At 35.5% G+C, this 20,203-nt stretch overlaps 1 protein-coding gene across 1 annotated transcript in view; it reads left to right on the forward strand.

The window, feature by feature from the left end:
* The window catches only part of NDUFAF2 (NADH:ubiquinone oxidoreductase complex assembly factor 2), a 168,202-nt gene that overhangs the window by 7,307 nt on the left and 140,692 nt on the right, over positions 1-20,203 (forward strand). The gene's annotated exons all lie outside the window — the stretch shown is intronic.

The following is a 20,203-nucleotide window of genomic DNA, read 5'->3' on the forward strand; positions in this document are numbered from 1 at the left end:
TTTACATTATTATTGCTAATATGTTTTTAAGTCTTTTGTAATTTATAGGTTATCTTTTTATGTTGATAACCCCCCCCTTTTTACACACAGATCCCTTATTTTGAGGGAGCAAATGTATAAAAAAAATTAAAAAAAAATTTTTAATGATGGCATTAACCCATTTATATTTGTTGTAGTAAGTGGTGTATTTAGTACTACTTCAGTCATCTTATTTTTTTTGCTTTCTGTTGTTTATGTTTTCTTATTTCTGACCACCCTCCTTAGATGACTTATGCAGCATAGCCTTCATTTTACTTGAAAGTGATTGTACCAAGTGATACCTGTGTGAATGCCATATGCCTATGTTTTCCCATAGGGCTCTGGTCAGATTTTTCTGGGAGAACTATACTGATTACTCAGAATGCTTTACTCTTAGCCCCTGCAAGTTGGAATCTTGAGAATGTCAATATCAGGTCAGATTTTTTTTTATCACCTTTGATCTCAAGTCAGCTACTACCTTTTTTTTTTTTTTTAAACCAATTTTTTTTGCCTTGTGCTTTCAACTCTACTACTCTAACCTTGGGGTTCTTTCACAACTAATTTTTGGGAAAATCTGTAGAGATGCTTCCAGTGAGGCTTGTATGTCTGCTAATTCATAAGCCAGTCAGCATTCCTAAGTTTGCCTTCCAATTCACCCTGTACCATTCATTAATTTCTCATGTGGCAAATACTTATTCAACACTGTTTTATGAGAAACATACCTGTTTTATGTATTTCATATCTATTTGCCTCCGTTTCTGGTCTTTTGATGGTACCTTTAGCTATTTTCCAGTGTAGCTTCATTCACCCCCCCCACCTTATATTTTGAAAAATAAATGAAATAAACATAAATCAATGGCTATTTTATTATTTTTTTAAAGATTTTTAAGTAATTTCTACACCCAGTGTGGGGCTCGAACCTAAAACCCCAAGGTCAAAAGTCGCATGCTCCACTGACTGAGACAGCCAGGCACCCCAATAGCACCCAGGCTATTTTAAACTGAAGTTTACATTTTTAATTTGTAATACAAATTAGAAACATTTTTTCCTTCCATTTTGTTCTCAACTTACCATAGCTTCCAATCGTTTTAGTAATGCTCACATTAATGATAATTATCATTCATCATGTGCCAACTGTATTTCTCATCTATGCAACACTCATATAACTAGGGATTATTATCCTCATCTTAAACATAAGGTGATTGTTTGATTTCTGAGTACTTAAATAAGCTACATGATACAGAGTAGTTACTCACAAAACAGCTGTTCAATGAATTGAGATATTTATGGACCCAAATTATAAAAATAAAAACAAAGCAAGATTTTAAAAGCTACAGGAAATAAAGAAGTTGCTTTACAAAATCTTAAATCAGGTGATTAAGGTATATATATTTTTTATTTATGGTAAATGGCCAAATATTCTTCAGGAACTAAAATGGTCTCATTATAAATAAGAGTATCTTTTCCATAACTTCTCTAGCATGCTTCCGCTTCGGACTTAGCTTAGTCAGGGACCTTCCAAATTTAGTTTTATTGCTAGCCTCAAACTTCTGTTGAGATACCCAGTCTTATTTTTTTTCTTTAAGGATGAAGGTACCATCATCTGAAACTTCAAAACCTGCATCATCTACTGTTTCATATAATTACAGAGTTGTGTTGTTTTTGATAATGTTGCCTCAACCTGTTTGTATTTAGCACTTAAATATACTAAAAACTACAGGCTCTGTGCTTACAGCTCTGATCCTGGAACCTGTTTTGGATTCTCTCTCTTTTTCTCTCTCACTCTCTCTCTCTGTCTTTCTCTGCTCACACTCTGTCTCTCTCAAAAAATAAACATTAAAAAAATTGTAGATATACTAAAAACTATAATGAATTAGTACTTGATTAAGATGTAGTTACTTAGAATCAGACAAATCAGATGGTCAGAATTATTGAATAAGATGTGTCTTGTTTCATTAGGTAATTGGAGGACTATGATACAGCTCTTTAATGTGGTATTTAGTCTAACATTTGGGAAATGAAGAAATTTCAGATTTTTCCAGCAGGTGGCAGCATTGTTTAAAATAATTGTAGGTTGCCAGTTTTTTCAGTATTTTTCTGTGAGCTGCTTTGAAGGAAGAAGGAAGAATCTTTTCTCTAAAATAATTGTATTTATACTTTTTCTTCTAAATAAGCCCTGCACTACTGCTTTATAAACTTCTGTCTCTTAATACCAGGGTTTTAAAATAACACAATGGATTTTACCTAGTCATTAATGAACAATAAGGGGCAATTATATTTTGAAGAATTCATGAAGACTTAAAAAATACATATAATTTTTAGAACAGCAAGCAATATTCTTTTTTATTTAAAAAATTTTTAAGTTTATTTGTTTTGAGAAAGACAGAAACAGTACGAGTTGGGGAGGGACAGAGAGAGAGGTAGAGAGAGAATCCCAAGCAGACTCCCGCTGTCAGTGCAGAGCCCAGCGTGGGGCTCAAACCCATGACCTAAGCCAAAACCAAGAGTTGGTCCCTTAACTGACTGAGCCGTGCAGGCGCCCCATAGAACAGTAAGCAGCATTGTATCTTGAGTTGTTAGAGATCACAATGTAATCATTACCATGGACATCATCAAATTGGAAGCTATCCTCAAATGTTTTACGATACTAACTAAAACAAACTTTCTGTTTAGGGATATCTAGAAGAAGTTGAACTTACTTTAAAATACTTTATTGAGGGGTGCCTGGGTGGCTCATTCACGTAAGCACCTGCCTCTTGATTTCTGCTCAGGTCATGATCTCACTCTTTGTGGGATGAGGCCCCACTTCAGGCTCTGTGTTGTCAGTGTGGAACCTGCTTGGGAGTCTCTCTCTGCCCCTCCCCTACTTGTGCTCACACCTGCTCTCTCTCTCAAAATAAATACATGTACTTTAAAAAATAAAATATTTTGTTGAATATAAGGTAATAATTATGAACTTTTATATAGGTTTTCTCAGGGTCGTCTGAAGGTTGAACTTTTAATTTTCTGATCTTCATTTTAATATTTCACTAGTTAATTGTGTTTTCCTCTGAGATTATTTCAGTTGCTTACTGAATTCCCTACTTTTGCATATGTATGCATGCATGTACACTTAATTGTATTTTGGTGAACAGAGGATACCAACATTTTCCCTGTAGTCCTTGAGTGCATTCCCATCTCATACCAGCAGAACCACATCTGTGTAATAATTTCATCTAAGAGAAAAACAGGAGGTTGAAATGTATTCACAGTCCTACCTGTCATTATTTTATACTGGCTTTAAAATGAACTTAAGCATCCTTAATCTTGAATTCTGCTTTTCCCTAGCAGGGAAATAGGGGATTTTTTTTTTTTTTAGATGAAATAGAAACAAATAATGAATGAGTGACTAGGCTACATTATATCTGTTTCTAAGTGAGGCTTAGTTATGTAAGAGAAAAGAAGCTTTGAGGATTTTATAATTGCTTTACGCTAAGAGTAGTAATGGCAGTAGTGATAATTAGTATTAAATACTGTGAATTAGGCACCATTCCTAGCACTTGTCACGATTCACTGTACTTGTGGAAGAATTATAAAAAATAAAATAATATATCTTTTGTTTATTTATCAAGGTTATTTAGTGATGAACTCCATTTGTATTAAAATACTCGTGCAAAACCCAGTTTCTTCTGTATCAATGTAAATCAGATGAAACTGTTACTTTCCTTACTTAGCCCTCTCCCTTTTCAGAGTACTACTCAGTTCAGCTATTCATTTCAGCTGCTATTTTAAGACTTTCTAAGTGTTAGTTATTCCACAAAAATTACAAAATTGAGTTGACATGCTTGCTTTTGGAAATGACAGTTGAATGGAGTTGGATAGAGAATTATCTTCAGAATCACAAGCACACTTCACTATATCATTGTTAGAATAAATTTCCAAAAAAAAATGGCTTTAGATTACATATATTTTTTTAAATTAGTTTTGTGATTTTAACACTGAAGAAGCAATTTCTTTCCTTTTATCTATTGCTTTCGAGGTAACTGGTGTCTCCATCTTGTGGTCCAAGTGACAAACTGCACTGTTTGCTAGAGATTCTAAAGAAGCATTTCCCTCAGCTTTTATCATGTAAAGTTTATTTTCTATGCTTTGTTTATTAAAAGCATAACTCTTTTTTTTCAAGTTTTTATTTAAATTCTAGTTAGTTAATGTACAGTGTTACATTAGTTTCACGTGTGGAATCTAGCGATTTACCACTTACACGCAACACCCACTGCTCATCACCAGTGCCCTCCTTAATACCCCTCACACATTTAACCTGTCCCTTCACCCACCTCACTTCCAGCAACCCTTAGTTTCTTTTCTGTAGTTAATCGTCTGTTTTCTGCATTGCCTCTTTTCCCCCCTATGTTCATCTGTTTTGTTTCTTAAATTCCACATGAGTGAAATCATGGTATTTGTCTTTCTCTGACTGCCTTAGTTTACTTAGCATAATACTGTCTTTCCATCCACATTGTTGCAAATGGCTAGATTTCATTGTGTTTATGGCTGAGTAATATTTTGGTGTGTGTGTGTGTGTGTGTATCACATCTTCTTTATCCATCAGTAAATGGACATTTGGGATCTTTTCACAGTTTGGCTATTATTGATAACGCTTCTGTAAACATTGGGTGCATGTATCCCTTCGAATCAGTATTTTTGTATGCTTTGGGTAAATATCTAGTAGTGAAATTGCTGGATTATAGGGTACTTTTATTTTTAACTTTTTAAGGAGCCTCCATACTGTTTTCCAGAGTAGCTACACCAGTTTGCATACCCACCAACAGTGCAAGAGTGTTCCCCTTTCTCTGCCTTTTGACCAGTACCTTTTGTTTGCTGTGTTAATTTTAGCGATTCTGACAGGTGTGAGGTGATATCTCACTGTAGTTTTGATTTGTATATCCCTGATGGTGAGTGATATTGAGCATTTTTTCATGTGTCTGTTAGCCATCTGGATGTCGTCTTTGCAAAATGTATATTCGTGTCTTTTTCCCATTTTTTCAATGGATTATTTTGGATTTGGATGTTAAGTTTTATTCTTTGTATATTTTGGGTACTAACCCTTTACCAGATATGTCATTTGCAAATGTCTTCTCCCATTCTGAAGGTTGGCTTTTAGTTTTGTTGATTGTTTCCTTTGCTGTGCAGAAGCATTTTATCTTGATGAAATCCCAGTAGTTCACGTTTGCTTTTGTTTCTTTTAGCCTCCAGTGATGTATGTAGTAAAGAAGTTGATATGGCCAATGTCAGGGAGGCTGCTGCCTGTGTCTCCTCTAGGATTTTGATGGTTTCCTGTCTCACATTTAGGTCTTTCATCCATTTTGAATTTATTTTTGTATGTGGTACAAGAAAATGGTCCAGTTTAATTCTTTTGCATGTTGCTGTCCAGTTTTTCCAATAGCATTTGTTGAAGAAACTGTCTTTTTTCCATTGGATATTCTTTCCTGCTTTTTCTAAGTTTAGTTGACCATATAGTTGTGGGTCCATTTCTGGGTTTTCTACTCTGTTCCATTGATCTATGTGTCTGTTTCTGTACCAGTGCCACACTGTCTTGATTACTACAACTTTGTGATACTTCTTGAGTTCCAGAATTGTGATGCCTCCAGATTTGCTTTACTTTTTCAATATTGCTTTGGCTATTTGGGGTCTTTTGTAGTTCCATACAAATTTTAGGATTGTTTCTTGTAGCTCTGCAAAAAAAAAAAAAAAAATGCTGGTAGTGTTTTGGTAGGAATTACATTAAATATGTAGATGGCTTTGGGTAGTATAGACATTTTAATAGTATTTGTTCTTCAAATCCATGAGCACGCAATGTTTTCCCACTTCTTTGTGTCATCTTCAGTTTTTTTCATCAGTGTTTTATAGTTTTCAGTGTACAGATAATTTACCTCTTTGGTCAGGTTTATTCCTAGGTATCTTATGGTTTATAGTGCATTTGCAAATGGGATCGATTCCTTGATTTCTCTTTCTGCTGCTTCGTTATTGGTGTATGGAAATGCAACAGATTTCTGTATGTTGATTTTTGTATCCTGTGACGTTGTTCAATTCATGTATCAGTTCCAGCAATTTTTGGTGGGGTCTTTCAAGGTTTTCTACATACAGTATTATGTTGCCTGCAAATAGTGAAAGTTTGGCTTCTTCCTTGCTGATTCGGATGCCTTTTATTTCTTTTTGTTGTCTGATTGTTGAAGCTAGGACTTCAAGTACTATGTTCAAGAACACTAATGAGAGTGAACATCTCTATCTTCTTCCTGACTATAGAGGAAATGCTCTCCGTTTTTCCCCATTGAGCATGATACTCATTGTGGGTTTTTTGTATATGTTGAAGTATGTTCCAACTATCCCTACTTTGTTGAGGATTTTTATCATGAATGGAAGTTATACTTTGTCAAGAGCTTTTTCTGCATCTATTGAGAGGATCATATGGTTCTTACCCTTTCTTTTATTAAGGTGGTGTATCACGTTGATTGATTTGCAAATAGCGAACCACCCTTGCAACCCAGGAATAAATCCCATTTGATCGTGGTGAATGATTTTTTTAATATACTGTTGGATTAAATTTGCTAATTTGTTGAGAATTTTTGCATCCATGTTTATATGGAATATTGGCCTGTAGTTCTCTTTTTTAGTGGAGTCTTTGGTTTTTGGAATCAGGGTAATGCTGGCCTCATAGAGATGAGTTTGGAAGTCTTTTTCCACTTCTGTTTTTTTGAATAGTTTGAGAAAAATAAGTATTAACTCTTTTTTAAACGTTGGTAGAATTCCTCTGTGAAACCATGTGGCCCTGGACTTTTGGTTTTTGGGAGATTTTTGATTACTGATTCAGTTTCTTTGCTGGTTATCCATTTGTTCCAATTTTCTATTTCTTCCTGTTTTAGTTTTGATGGTGTATATATTTCTAAGAATTTATTCATTTCTTCCAGATTGTCTGATTTAGTGGCATGTAATTTTTCATAACATTCTCCTATAATTGTTGTATTTCTGTGGTGGTAGTTGTTATTTCTCTTCTCTCATTTGTGATTTTATTTATTTGGGTCCTTTCTCTTCTCTTTTTGATAAGTGTCTCTAGGGGTTTATCAATTTTAATAATTTTTTCAAAGAACCAGCTGCTGGTTTCATTGATCTGTTCTATTTTTTTGTTTCTATATCACTTATTTATGCTTTAATCTTTTTTATTTCCCCTCTTCTGCTGGCTTTAGGTTTTGTTTGTTTTTCTTCTTCCACCTCCTTTAGGGTGTTTGAGATTTTTCTTGCTTCTTGAGTTCAGCCTGTATTGCTATATACTTCCCTCTGATGACCACTTTTGCTGCATCCCAAGGGTTTTGGACCATCTTGTTTTCATTTTCATTTGTTTCCGTATATTTTTTTAAAATTTCTTTGTTAATTTCCTTGTTAATTCATTTATTCTTTAGTAACATGTTGTTTAACTTCCATATATTTGTGGTCTTTCCAAATTTTTTCTTGTGGTTGACTGCAAGTTTCATAGTGTTGTGGTCAGAAAATATGCATGGTATGATTTCAGTCTTTTTGTACTTGTTGAGGCCTTATTTGTGACCTAGTATGTGATCTATTCTGGAAAATGTTCCATGTGCACTCAAAAGGAATGTGTATTCTGTTTTTTTTAGGGTGGAATGTTCTGAATATATCTGTTAAGTCCATCTGGTCCAGTGGGTCATTCAGAATCATCATTTCCTTGTTGATTTTCTACCTAGATGATCTGTCCATTGATGTAAGTAGGGTGTTAAAGTCCCCTAATATTAGGGTATTATTATCAATGAGTTCCTAAAAGCATAACTTATTAAACAGACATTGATCCAGTCTTCCCTCTAGGGCTTTGCTTAGAAAATTATTTTCTCTCCTTCTCTCCATGTGTTTTTCATATTTCTCTTTATTTTCTTTTCACACTTACAGAGGACAAAACACACTCAAAGAGACCATTTGAAGTGACCTGTTTTAAGAATGAAATGTTAATAGAAAAAGAGCTACTGTGATGGTGGTAGTGGTGGTGTTGTGTGTGGGTACCACAGAGGAAAAAGTTTGATTAGTTTTTTATGTTGAAAATGAAACCTAAAATCTTCAGCACAATTCACTATATAATTTCAAGTGTAAGCTAATTAACAGAATTGATAATTCATCAAATAATGATTTTTAGCAAGGTTTTTCTGACAAAATTATAATAGCACATTATGCCATCCTTCATTTCACATTTGTCTCTTTTAGTAGGATTAGTAAAAGTGTTATTTTTGTAAAATTTGAGGACTTACTCAAATTTTCTAAAGATTTATTAATCTTTGATTAATATTCTATTCATAATGACCTTTCATGTTTTAATCCTTATTGGTCTATCTCAGTACCTCAGTTAGAAATTTTTTGTGTGATTTTACATCACTTTTATAGACTTCGTGAAGCTTTCTGTTTCAAGATTTGTTATTTCATGTTGCTTTCAATTAATGCTGTATTTGTAAACTTTGGAAAATTAGGGAAACCAACATACAAATGAAGAAGTTGCCTTGAAGAGTGAGTAGAAATTCAAATACTGAGTAAATCTTTAAATGTGGACCAATAATATAAGTTTATATAGTGAGTATTTTTATTTGTGTTGAAGCTATTGCTTTCCTATGTACTGGAAACTGCACTTACTCTGTTAATAAATATACAGTCAGTGAGGACTCCAGGACTTAAATACTTTGGCAATGTGCTTTCCCCTCACTGGCAAGATTTTTGAAAATGTAGTCAGTGTACTTATTTTAATTCTGATATAGAATTCACCATGCTCTAAGTATCGAACTTTGTACAATATGCCTTCACTGTGTTATAGGTGATCGCTTTTGTAGACATTTCCCTAACTCTGTGTATTCTTCTGGACAGTGTCCAGATTGTATCAGGTGTTCAGGAAAGCGAGTTTATCCATTAGACTGACAGTTAATGACTGAGTGCCAGGCACAGCTGTAGACATTTGAAATGTATCAATAAATTGAATACTAAAAAATCCATGCCCTTATTGATTTAACATTGTAGCTAAAGGCCTCAGCTGACAAAAAACCTAGGTCATAAACAAATTACATAATTATTCCATTGTGGTAAGTGCTAAGGGAAAAAAAAATAAATTGGGGTAAAGAAATCAGCAGTACGGGAGGTAGGGAGTAGGTTGAAATTTTAAATGGAACAGTTAGGGTACCTTCATGGAGAAGGTAGCATTTGAACTGAAATGTAATGGGGTAAGGAAGTCAGCCAGGTGGATGGATATCTGAAGCAGGAACACACAGGTCAGATGGAGTAGTAATGTAGATTAGCTTTTACTCTGCATAAAATGGAGAGTTATCCTCAGAACTTATGTTAGTGCTTAGTTTCCTTAGCATCTGATAAACTGAAGGAAATAAACTCCACAGGGTAGGCTCTGGTTTACCTTACCTCATTTCCTTTCTTGCTGTGCTTCTGCTGCTTCTCTCTGTTAAGCAGCAGAAGAGTAAAGAGAAATGTAGTCCCTTTGAGAGTATAGAAGCCCTCGAGATGGTTTCACTTTAAATCTAAAAGATTTCATTTTATCTCTAAAATTTGATTTTCTTTTTTTAAGATATTATTTCTGAGGCCTTCCTTTTGGCATATGAAATGAACCTACATTTAGTGACTATTTGCAGAAATACCTCTTTTTTTCTTTTCATTTCTTTTTTTTTTTTTTTTTCTTTAGGAATCAGATACATTGTTCTATGCCTATGTGCTGTATCTAGGAAGGCAGATGGTATCTAGAAGGCAGAAGGAGAAATGGACAATGCATAGAAACTAGGGCCACTTTTTGCCGCTTTCATTCATCTCTTGAGTAGTTAGCGAACATTGTCTCTGCTGGAAATGTATTTTTAAAATTAATAGACTTTATTTTTTAGAAATATCATTTCCACAAATTACTGAATGAAATATTTTGAGTACTTTGGTTAATGATCAAGATAATAAGTAAAACAATAAAAGCATTTTTAAATTTGAAAATACTTTTCCTGCAATACTGGAAGTTAGCATACATTATCATTGAAGGTCAAAAGTAAAGTTAAGACCCACTGAGATGTTCAGTATAGAAATAGGTTATTTAAATTTTATGTACACTTTAGTGTAACTTTTTTCAAGTTTGTTTTTGAGAGAGAGAGAAAGAGAGCAAGCATGAGTGGGGGAGGGGCAGAGAGGGAGGGAGACAAAGAATCCCAGATGTGCTCCCTGATGTTAGTGGGGAGCCCGATGTGGGACTCAAACTGTGAGATGGTGACCTGAACCGAAATCAAGAGTCAGACGCTTAATGGACAAAACCCCCCCAATGTAACTTTTTAAAATAACCAACTTTTATCAGAGCTGAGATACATGCAAAAGACTTTAAATCTATGGTAAAACTTAATGTAGATGCAGGAAATGTGCTTTTATTCAGCAAACTTTTTCATGTAATTGTATTTTGTTAATTACATGAACTATGGAATATAAAATATAAATGATATTTGGAATACATCATTAGTTGGTTTTTATCTCACCTGTATTTTTTGTATTTCCCAAAACATTTTTGCCCTCAAGACTTCTGTTGACCACTCAACTGTCTGTATAAAAGAGTACATAGCATACCCCTCCCTAAGTCCATTTTTAGTAGAGCCACCTTATATTTTTCCTCCATGGTTCTTATAGGGGTATTTTCCCCCCGAATCTGAGATTCACTTACTTGATCTTTAAGTTTTCCACATGAAAGCATTGACTTTGCATTTGTAGTTTTCCAAAGAGCAACTTAAAAATAATCTAGTGTAATAAATAAATAAGTAAATAATCTAGCATAATTTTTATTAAGTATTTCTGGGGCGCCTGGGTAGCCCAATTGGTTAAGCCTCTGACTTCAGCTCAGGTCATGATCTCATGGCCCCCCATTGGCTCTGTGCTGACAAATGAGAGCCGGGAGCCTGCTTCGGATTCTTTGTTTCCATCTCTCTCTACCCCTCCCCCGCTCGTGCTCCCTCTCTTTCTCTCTCTCTCAAAAAATAAACATTAAAAAAAAAAAGTATTTCTAAGTTAAACAATTCCTGAATTTTCTTTCTTTACTATCTCTGTTAAACACTGAAAATTAAGTCGGGTAGAAAATTGGAGTTAAAATGTTTTTATTCTGATTTTATTATATCAGAAACCACATGCGCAGCTTGAATAAGAAAGATAAATCATTAATTCATTTAAATTTTTAACTTTGTGTGTCTCTGTGTATGCATGTGTGTCTAACTTTAAGATACTATTACTTCCTTCCAGATATGAATTGTAAGTGGAGAGCTTTTTGAATGGCTACTTTTATTCATTTATAGATGAGGCACCTAAGGTCTGAAATAGATTGTTGCTGGCCCACAGCTCCTAAGAACTCAGACTATATTTTTCCAGTGTGTTTAACAGAAGTGATCTTCAGAGTGATTTAGTAGTATGCCAACTTTTTATTAGTATGTACCACACAATAAATACTTTACTCTCTATACCAATTAAACTTTATTTACTTTCATCATATATGTAAGTATATATTTTACTAATATATAAATACTAATAAATACATAAACATAGATATATAAAATATATAGTTATATATGAAATGTAAATATATATAAATTTATATTATATATACACATAGACACACAACACCACATATCTACAAATATATACCTTTTCGTCTGCCTTTCTTTTTAAAATAATCTTCTGTTTATCAGAACCAAAACAAGCTTTATAGCTAGTTCAAGAAACCATGAAATCAGCAAGGTTTTATGATGGAAGCATTGACACATACCAACAATAGTAGCCCAATACTGTATTATGACTATGTGGCACAGGTTCATTAGCACAAAGGATTGGTGATTGCAGTATAGTTTCCCATCAATCTCTTTTGAAACTCATAAAAATGTGTCTATGGCCCTGTCTTGCAGTATTTCTATAATTGTGTCTGACTCCACTAAGATGTTTTCATTTGGGCACAATAGCCAAATAAGGAAAATAACTGAAACATTGGAAATACTGTAAAAACAATTGGTTGAGCTATAACTAAGGAAAATGGGTCAAAGCCAGTGTCAGATTTTTGAGAGCTGTATATGTATTTATCTAGTTCAAATTTGGTATGATGGAAAGGCTGCCAATATTATAGTTAAAAAACTTAATTGAGCTCTCTTTGGATACCTTAATTTTGATTCATAAATTGATGACAAATCTTGATAACCTGTTGATATGACATTGGAGTTTAATTAGAAAATAAAAGAATTGGGGGAGGAGCCAATATGGCGGACAGCATGGAAGTTTTTTTTGCATCTCTTGTCCATGAAATACAGCCAGATTAACATTAAACCATCCTGCACACCTAGAAAACTGATTTGAGGATTAACACAACAATCTGCACAACCCAAACCACACAACTCAGCAGGTACATGACGCAGAGTGGTGAACTGGGGAAGAGAGAAGCTGCAGAGGGCAGGGACTTGTTTTTTCTTGTGGAGAGAGGACACAGACGGGGGAGAGTTTGGGAAAAGCACTCCCCCCAAAAACAGCTGGAGAGAAAGTGGAAAAGTGGAAACAGCTGCAGGGAATGAACTAAAAAGGGAGAAAGGACAAAGGAGAGGGTTTAAATTCCATTAAGACTATAAACGGGGAGCACAGAGGCTAGAACTCCACAGCTCAATACCTGGCAGTGCTCTGGTGGGAAGGGTAAATCCCCAGGAGCAGAGTGGGGTCTGGGAAGTTCTCAGGCCACGCAGGGAGAAGCGGTTCCACTGCTGGAAAGACACTTGGTAGAGACTGTGTAGCCGCCTGGTCCCAGCAGACCCCAGAGAACAACCACATTCACTGGTGCTGGCAGGCCATTAAGGGTGAAGCCTAGTGCCAGATGTGTGTTGTGATTTTCCATAATCCCTGAAGCCCTGCTGCTACACGATCGCATGAACTTTAAAAAAAAAAAGTTTTTTTAATGTTTGTTTATTTTTGAGAGAGTGAGACAGAGCGTGAACGGGGGAGGGCCAGAGAGAGGGAGACCCAGAATCGGAAGCAGACTCCAGGCTCTGAGATGTCAGCACAACATGACCAACCGTGAGAACGTGACCTGAGCCAAAATCAGATGCCAAACCGACTGAGCCACCCAGGCGCCCCTTCAGTTGCGTGAACTTTTTCTGGGGTGGGCTGGCACCCACCCGCAGTCTCTGGGCATCGGGAGCAGCACGGTCCCTTAAACATTCCTGGGTGTAGCCAGCACCTGGCCATTGCTCTGTGAGACCCTCCTGCAGAGGAGCAGGACAGGTCAAAGCCACAGTCCCTCGGAAGTGAGGGGTCAGGAAACACAGCTGCATTTTAGATAAAACTCAGGAGGGAGGTGCCACCTGGCAACCTGACAGCTTGGTCACAGATAGTGTAAAAGCAGGGAGTGGATGGAAGCCACACACAAAGGATGGGTACGCTATTGCTGGTCAGGGAGAGCAGAGTTCTGTTACTAGAGACTGGGTAGCTGGGTGATGCCATTTCACCCCTCATGTGTATGCGCATACACACCTACAAGCTCCACAACAATCCACCCCAGTAAGCTAAGCAGCGCCATCTAGTGGAGAATGGAGCCGTTACACTAAGTCCCACCCAACTGGCCCAACCTGGTTCTTCAGGAACACCACAAATCTCTCTGCCTGATTAGTTTATGGACTATAAATAGCTTCATAGTTTGATTTATAGGGGAAACTGATGTAATTTCAGTTGTATTTAATTCTGTTTGCTGGTCCATCTATTCAATTTTCTTTTTTTCTTCTTTTTTATTTCTTTTCTTTTTTGTGACTACAGAAAGAGAAAAATCTATTTTTATTTCATATTTCATTAAAAATAGTTTTCTTTATTTCTATATTTTTTACTTTTTTGTAAATTTTTCATTTCATTTCATCATTTCATTTTTTCTGTTTCATTGTATGCATTTTCTCAAATTTTCAAACGTTTTCCTTTTTCCCCCCTTTTTTTTCTAATCTGTCAGGTTCCTTTCAATAACCAGACCAAAACACACCTAGAATCTAGCATCATTTATTTGACTTTTTAAATTATTTTTAATTTTTAATTTATTTTTAATTTTTTAATTTTAATTTTTTCACCCCATCAATTCCTTTTCTCCCTTTAAATGACAAAAAGAAGGAATTCACCCCAAAAGAAAGAGCAAGAAGAAATTACAGCCAATGACTTAATCAACACTGATACAAGCAAGATGTCTGAAACAGGATTTAAAATCATGATTAGAATATTAGCTGAGGTTGAAAATAGATTAGAATCCCTCTCTGCAAAGATAAAAGAAGTAAAAACTACTCAGGATGAAGTAAAAAATGCTATAACTGAGCTGCAATCTCGAGTGGATGCCATGGTGGCAAGGATGGATGAGGCAGAACAGTGAATCAATGATATAGAGGACAAACTTATGGAGAATAATGAAGCAGAAAAAAAGAAGGAGACTAAGGCAAACAAGCACAATTTAAGAATTAGAGAAATCAGTGACCCATTTCAAAGGAACAACATCAGAATCATAGGGGTCCCAGAAGATGAAGAGAGAGAAAACGGGGTAGAAGGGTTATGTGAGCAAATCATAGTGGAAAACTTTCCTAACCTGGAGAAAGACACAAACATCAAAATCCAGGAAGCCCAGAGGACTCCCATGAGATTCAACAAAAAACAACAATCAACAAGGCATATCATAGTCAAATTCACAAAATACTCATGCAAGGAAAGAATCATGAAAGCAGCACGGGAGAAAAAGTCCTTAACCTACAAAGGAAGACAGATCAGGTTTGCAGCAACCTATCCACAGAGACTTGGCAGGCCAGAAAGGAGTTGCAGGATATATTCAGTGTGCTTAATTGGATAAATATGCAGCCAAGAATTCTTTATCCAGCAAGGCTGTCATTCAAAATAAAAGGAGAGATTAAAAGTTTCCCAGACAAACAAAAATTAAAGGAGTTTGTAACCACTAAACCAGCCTTGCAAGAAATTTTAAGGGGGACTTTCTGAGGGGAGAGAAGATGGGAAAAAAAAAGAAAGACCCAAAGCAACAAAGACTAGAAAGGACCAGAGAACACCAGCAGAAACTCCAACTCTACAAGGAACATAATGGCAGTAAATACATGTCTTTCAGTACTCACTCTAAACATCAGTGGGCTAAATGATCCAGTCAAAAGACATAGAGTAACAGAATTGATAAGAAAACAAGATCCATCTATATTCTGTTTACAAGAAACCCACTTTAGACCTAAAGACACCTTCAGATTGAAAGTAAGGGAATGGAGAACCATCTATCATGCTAATGGCCGACAAAAGAAAGCCAGAGTAGCCATACTTATATCAGACAGTCTAGACTTCAAAATAAAGACTGTAACAAGAGATGAAGAATGGCATTATATCATAATTAAGGGGTGTATCCACCAAGAGACCTAATAAATGTAGACATTTATGCTCCAAATATGGAAGCACCCAAATATATAAATCAGTCACAAACAAACTCATTGATAATAATGCCATTGTAGTATGGGACTTCAACACCCCACTTACAACATTGGACAGATCATCTAAACAGAAAGTCAACAAGGAAACAATCCTTTGAATGACACACTGGACCAGATGGACTTAACATATATATTTAGAACATTTCATCCTAAAGCAGAGGAATATACATTCTTCTCCAGTGCACATGGAATGTTCTCTAGAATAGATCACATACTGGGACACAAATCAGCCCTCAACAAGTACAAAAAGACTGAGATCATACTGTGAATATTTTCAGACCACAATGCTATGAAACTCAAAATCAACCACAAGAAAAAAATTTGGAAAGATAGTAAATACTTGGAGACTCAAGAATATGCTACTAAAGAATGAATGGGCTAACCAAGAAGTCAAAGAGGAAATTAAAAAGTATATGGAAGCCAATGAAAATGATAACCCCACAGCCCAAAATCTCTGGGACGCAGCAAAGGCAGTCATAAGAGGGAAGTATATAGCAATCCAGGCCTTCCTAAAGAAGGAAAAATGGTCTCAGATATACAATTGAACCTTACACCTTAAAGAGCTGGAAAAGGAACAGCAAATAAAACCAAAAACCAGCAGAAGACAGGAAATAATAAAGCTTAGAGCAGAAATAAATGCTATCAAAACAAACAAACAAAACAACCCCAGTAGAACAGATCAATGAAACCAGAAGCTGGTTCTTTGAAAGAATTAACAAAATTGATAAACCACTAGCCAGGTTGATCAAAAAGAAAAAGGAAAGGACCCAAATAAATAAAATCAAGAATGAAAGAGGAGAGATCACAACCCACACAGCAGAAATAAAAACAATAATAAGGGAATATGAGCAATTATATGCCAATAAAATGGGCAATCTGGAAGAAATTGACAAATTCCTAGAAACATATACACTACCAAAACTGAAACAGGAAAAAATATAAAATTTTACCAGACCCATAACCAGTAAAGAAATTGAACTAGTAATCAAAACTCTCCAAAAAAACAAGAGTCCAGGGCCAGATGGCTTTCCAGGGGAATTCTACCAAACATTTAAGCAAGAGTTAACACCTATTCTCTTGAAGCTGTTCCACAAAATGGAAATGGAAGGAAAACTTCCATACTCATTCTATGAAGCGAGCATTACCTTGATTCCAAACCCAGATAAAGACCCCACTGAAAAGGTGACCTATAGACCAATTTCCCTGATGAACATGGATGCAAAAATCCTCAACAAGATATTAGCCAACCAGATCCAACAATACATCAAAAATATTATTCACCATGACCAAGTGGGATTTATACCTGGGATGCAGGGCTGATTCAATATCCTCAAAACAATCAATGTAATTCATCACATCAATAAAAGAAAGGACAAGAACCACATGATCCTCTCAATAGATGCAGAGAAAGCATTTACAAAAAATACCATCCTTTCTTGATAAAAAACCCTCAAGAAAATAGGGATAGAAGGATCATACCGCGAGATCATAAAAGCCATACATAAACGACCCAATGCTTACATCATTCTCAATGGGGATAAACTGAGAGCTTTCCCCCTAAGGTCAGGAACAGTACAGGGATGTCCACTCTCGCCACTCTTATTCAACACAGTATTGCAAGTCTTAGCCTCAGCAATTAGACAACACAAAGAAATAAAAGGCATTCAAATCAGCCAGGACGTCAAATGTTCACTCTTTGCAGATGACATGATACTCTGTATGCAAAACCCAAAAGATTCCAGCAAAAAACTGCTAGAACTGATCCATGAATTCAACAAAGTGGCAGGATATAAAATCAATGCACAGAAGTTGGTTGCATTCTTATATACCAAGAATGAAGCAAAAAAAAGAGAAATCAAGGAATCAATCCCATTTACAATCACACCAAAAACCATAAAATACCTAGGGATAAATCTAACCAAAGAGGTAAAAAATCTGAAAATTATAGAAAACTTATGAAAGAATTTGAAGACACAAAAAAATGGAAAAAGATTCCATGCTCCTGGATAGGAAGAACAAATATTGTTAAAATGTGGATACTACCCAAAGCAATCTACATATTCAATGCAATCCCTATCAAAATAACACCAGCATTCTTCTCAGAGCTAGAACAAACAATACTAAAGTTTGTATGGAACCAGAAAAGACCCTGAATGGTCAAAGCAATCTTGAAAAAGAAAACCAAAGCAGGAGGCATCACAATCCCAGACTTCAAGCTATACTACAAAGTTGTAATCATCAAGACAGTATGGTACTGGCACAAGAACAGACACTCAGATCAATGGAGCAGAATAGAGAACCCAGAAATAGACCCACAAATGTATGGGCAAGTAATCTTTGACATAGCAGGGAAGAATATCCAATGGAATAAAGAGAGTCTCTTCAAGTGGTGCTGGGAAAACTGGACAGGGACATGCAGAAGAATGAACCTGGACCACTTTATAACACCATACACAAAAATAAACTCAAAATGGGTGAAAGACCTCAATGGAAGACAGGAAGCCATCAAAATCCTCAAAGAGAAAGCAGGCAACAATCTCTTTGACCTTGGCTTTAGCAACTTCTTACTCAATACGTCTCCAGAGGCAAGGGAAACAAAAGCAAAAGTGAACTCATGGGATCTCATGAAAATAAAAAGCTTCTGGAGAGCAAAAGAAACAATCAGCAAAACTAAAAGGCAACCGACGGAACGGGAGAAGATATTTGCAAAGGACATGTCAGATAAAGAGTTAGTATCCAAAATCTATAAAGGATTTATCAAATTCAACACCCAAAAAACAAATAATCCAGTGAAGAAATGGGCAAAAGACATGAATAGACATTTCTCCAAAGAAGACATCCAGATGGCCAACCAACACATGAAAAAATGCTCAACATCACTCATCATCAGGGAAATACAAATGGAAACCACAGTGCAATACCACCTCACACCTGTCAGAATGGCCAATATTAACAACTCAGGTAACAACAGATGTTGGCGGGGATGCAGAAAAATAGGATCTCTTTTGCATTACTGGTGGGAATGCAAACTGGTGCAGCCACTCTGGAAAATAGTCTGGAGGTTTCTCAAAAAATTAAAAATAGAACTACCCTACGACCCAGCAATTGCACTAGTAGGTATTTATCCAAGGGATATAGGTATGCTGTTTCGAAGGGGCACATGCGCCCCAATGTTTATAGCAGCACTGTCAACAATAGCCAAAATATGGAAAGACCCCAAATGTCCATTGACGGGTGGACAAAGAATATGTGGGGTGTGTGTGACACACACACACACACACACACACACACAATGGAGTATTATTCAGCAATCAAAAAGAAAGAAATCTTCCCATTCACAACTACATGGATGGAAATGGAGCGTATTATGCTAAGTGAAATTAGTCAGAGAAAGACAAATATCATATGACTTCACTCATATGAGGACTTTAAGATATAAAACGGATGAACATAAGGGAAGGGAAGCAAAAATAATACAAAAACAGGGAGGAGGACAAAAACATAAGAGACTCTTAAATAAGGAGAGCAAACAGAGGGTTGCTGGAGGGGCTGTGGGAGGAGTGGATGGGCTAAATGGGAAAGGGGCATTAAGGAATCTACTGCTGAAGTCATTGTTGCTCTATATGCTAATTAACCTGCATGTAAATTTAAAAACATAATTTAAAAAATTTTTTAAATTAAAAAAATTAAGCACAATTATTTACAACTAATTTTATTTTTTCCTTATTTTGAATTATTTTAATGACCACCTTTTATTTCTTTGAGTCAATAAAATCTTTTCAGGATCTCCATTTCTATTCTGGCCTTTATAGTGCTGGGATTCCTTTCTCCTTATATTTTTTAATTGCATGCTTGGGCAAGAACAAGATTTTGAAAATGTCTAAAATAGCAGCCTCTAAATTAGGTATTAGCATCTTGGAGAAAGGTTTATTTTCTGGCCACCTGCCGACTGTCCTGCTAAATTATTGGCAACCAAGTACTTAATGTGACTCTCTGTCAATAAATGGCACCCATATGTATCTTTTCTTTTTTGGAATTGTAAAATAGTCAAATATTAACACTACGTAGTCTCAAAAATGAGTCTGGGTCAGGTGTGGAGCCAGCAGAATTAAATTTGTAGCTACTGTTTAATTTTTGAAAAAGATATTCAAGAATATTTTGGGCAAATATAAACTTGAATGAGTGAATAAAAACAACAACAACTCTAAAGCTTTAGTTTTAATAAGGGCAATCATACTCATTAACATTTAACTGTGTCCTTTAAGAAACTGATACCAAAGGAACAAAAAATTAATTCATCATTTTTTTAAACTTCTAATATGTATCATTTCAGAGGATCATTCTTATATATCCTTTTTTTGAAAATTATGAAATAATTGAAAACTCCAAATAAATTGTTTTAGCAATAAGAAATCATTGCTGTTTTGGAACTTTTAGTATCTTGGTAACCTTTAAAAAATGTTTCTTTTGTTTAATAAGTATGTGGAATAGGCTTATAAAGTTTTATTTTCTCTCAATATGCTGAAAACATATATTTGATCAATGAATAGGCATGAATGTTAGAATCACAGACTTAACAGAGGCTTTGGCTATTAATGTGTAAACCATAAAAATGTAACAGGTTTGACTCATGTGTACGTCCAAGGTTAAAGTTCCTGTGACTCAAATCTAATCTC

The sequence above is a fragment of the Acinonyx jubatus genome, chromosome A1 (assembly GCF_027475565.1).
Source record: "Acinonyx jubatus isolate Ajub_Pintada_27869175 chromosome A1, VMU_Ajub_asm_v1.0, whole genome shotgun sequence".
NCBI lineage: Eukaryota > Metazoa > Chordata > Mammalia > Carnivora > Felidae > Acinonyx > Acinonyx jubatus.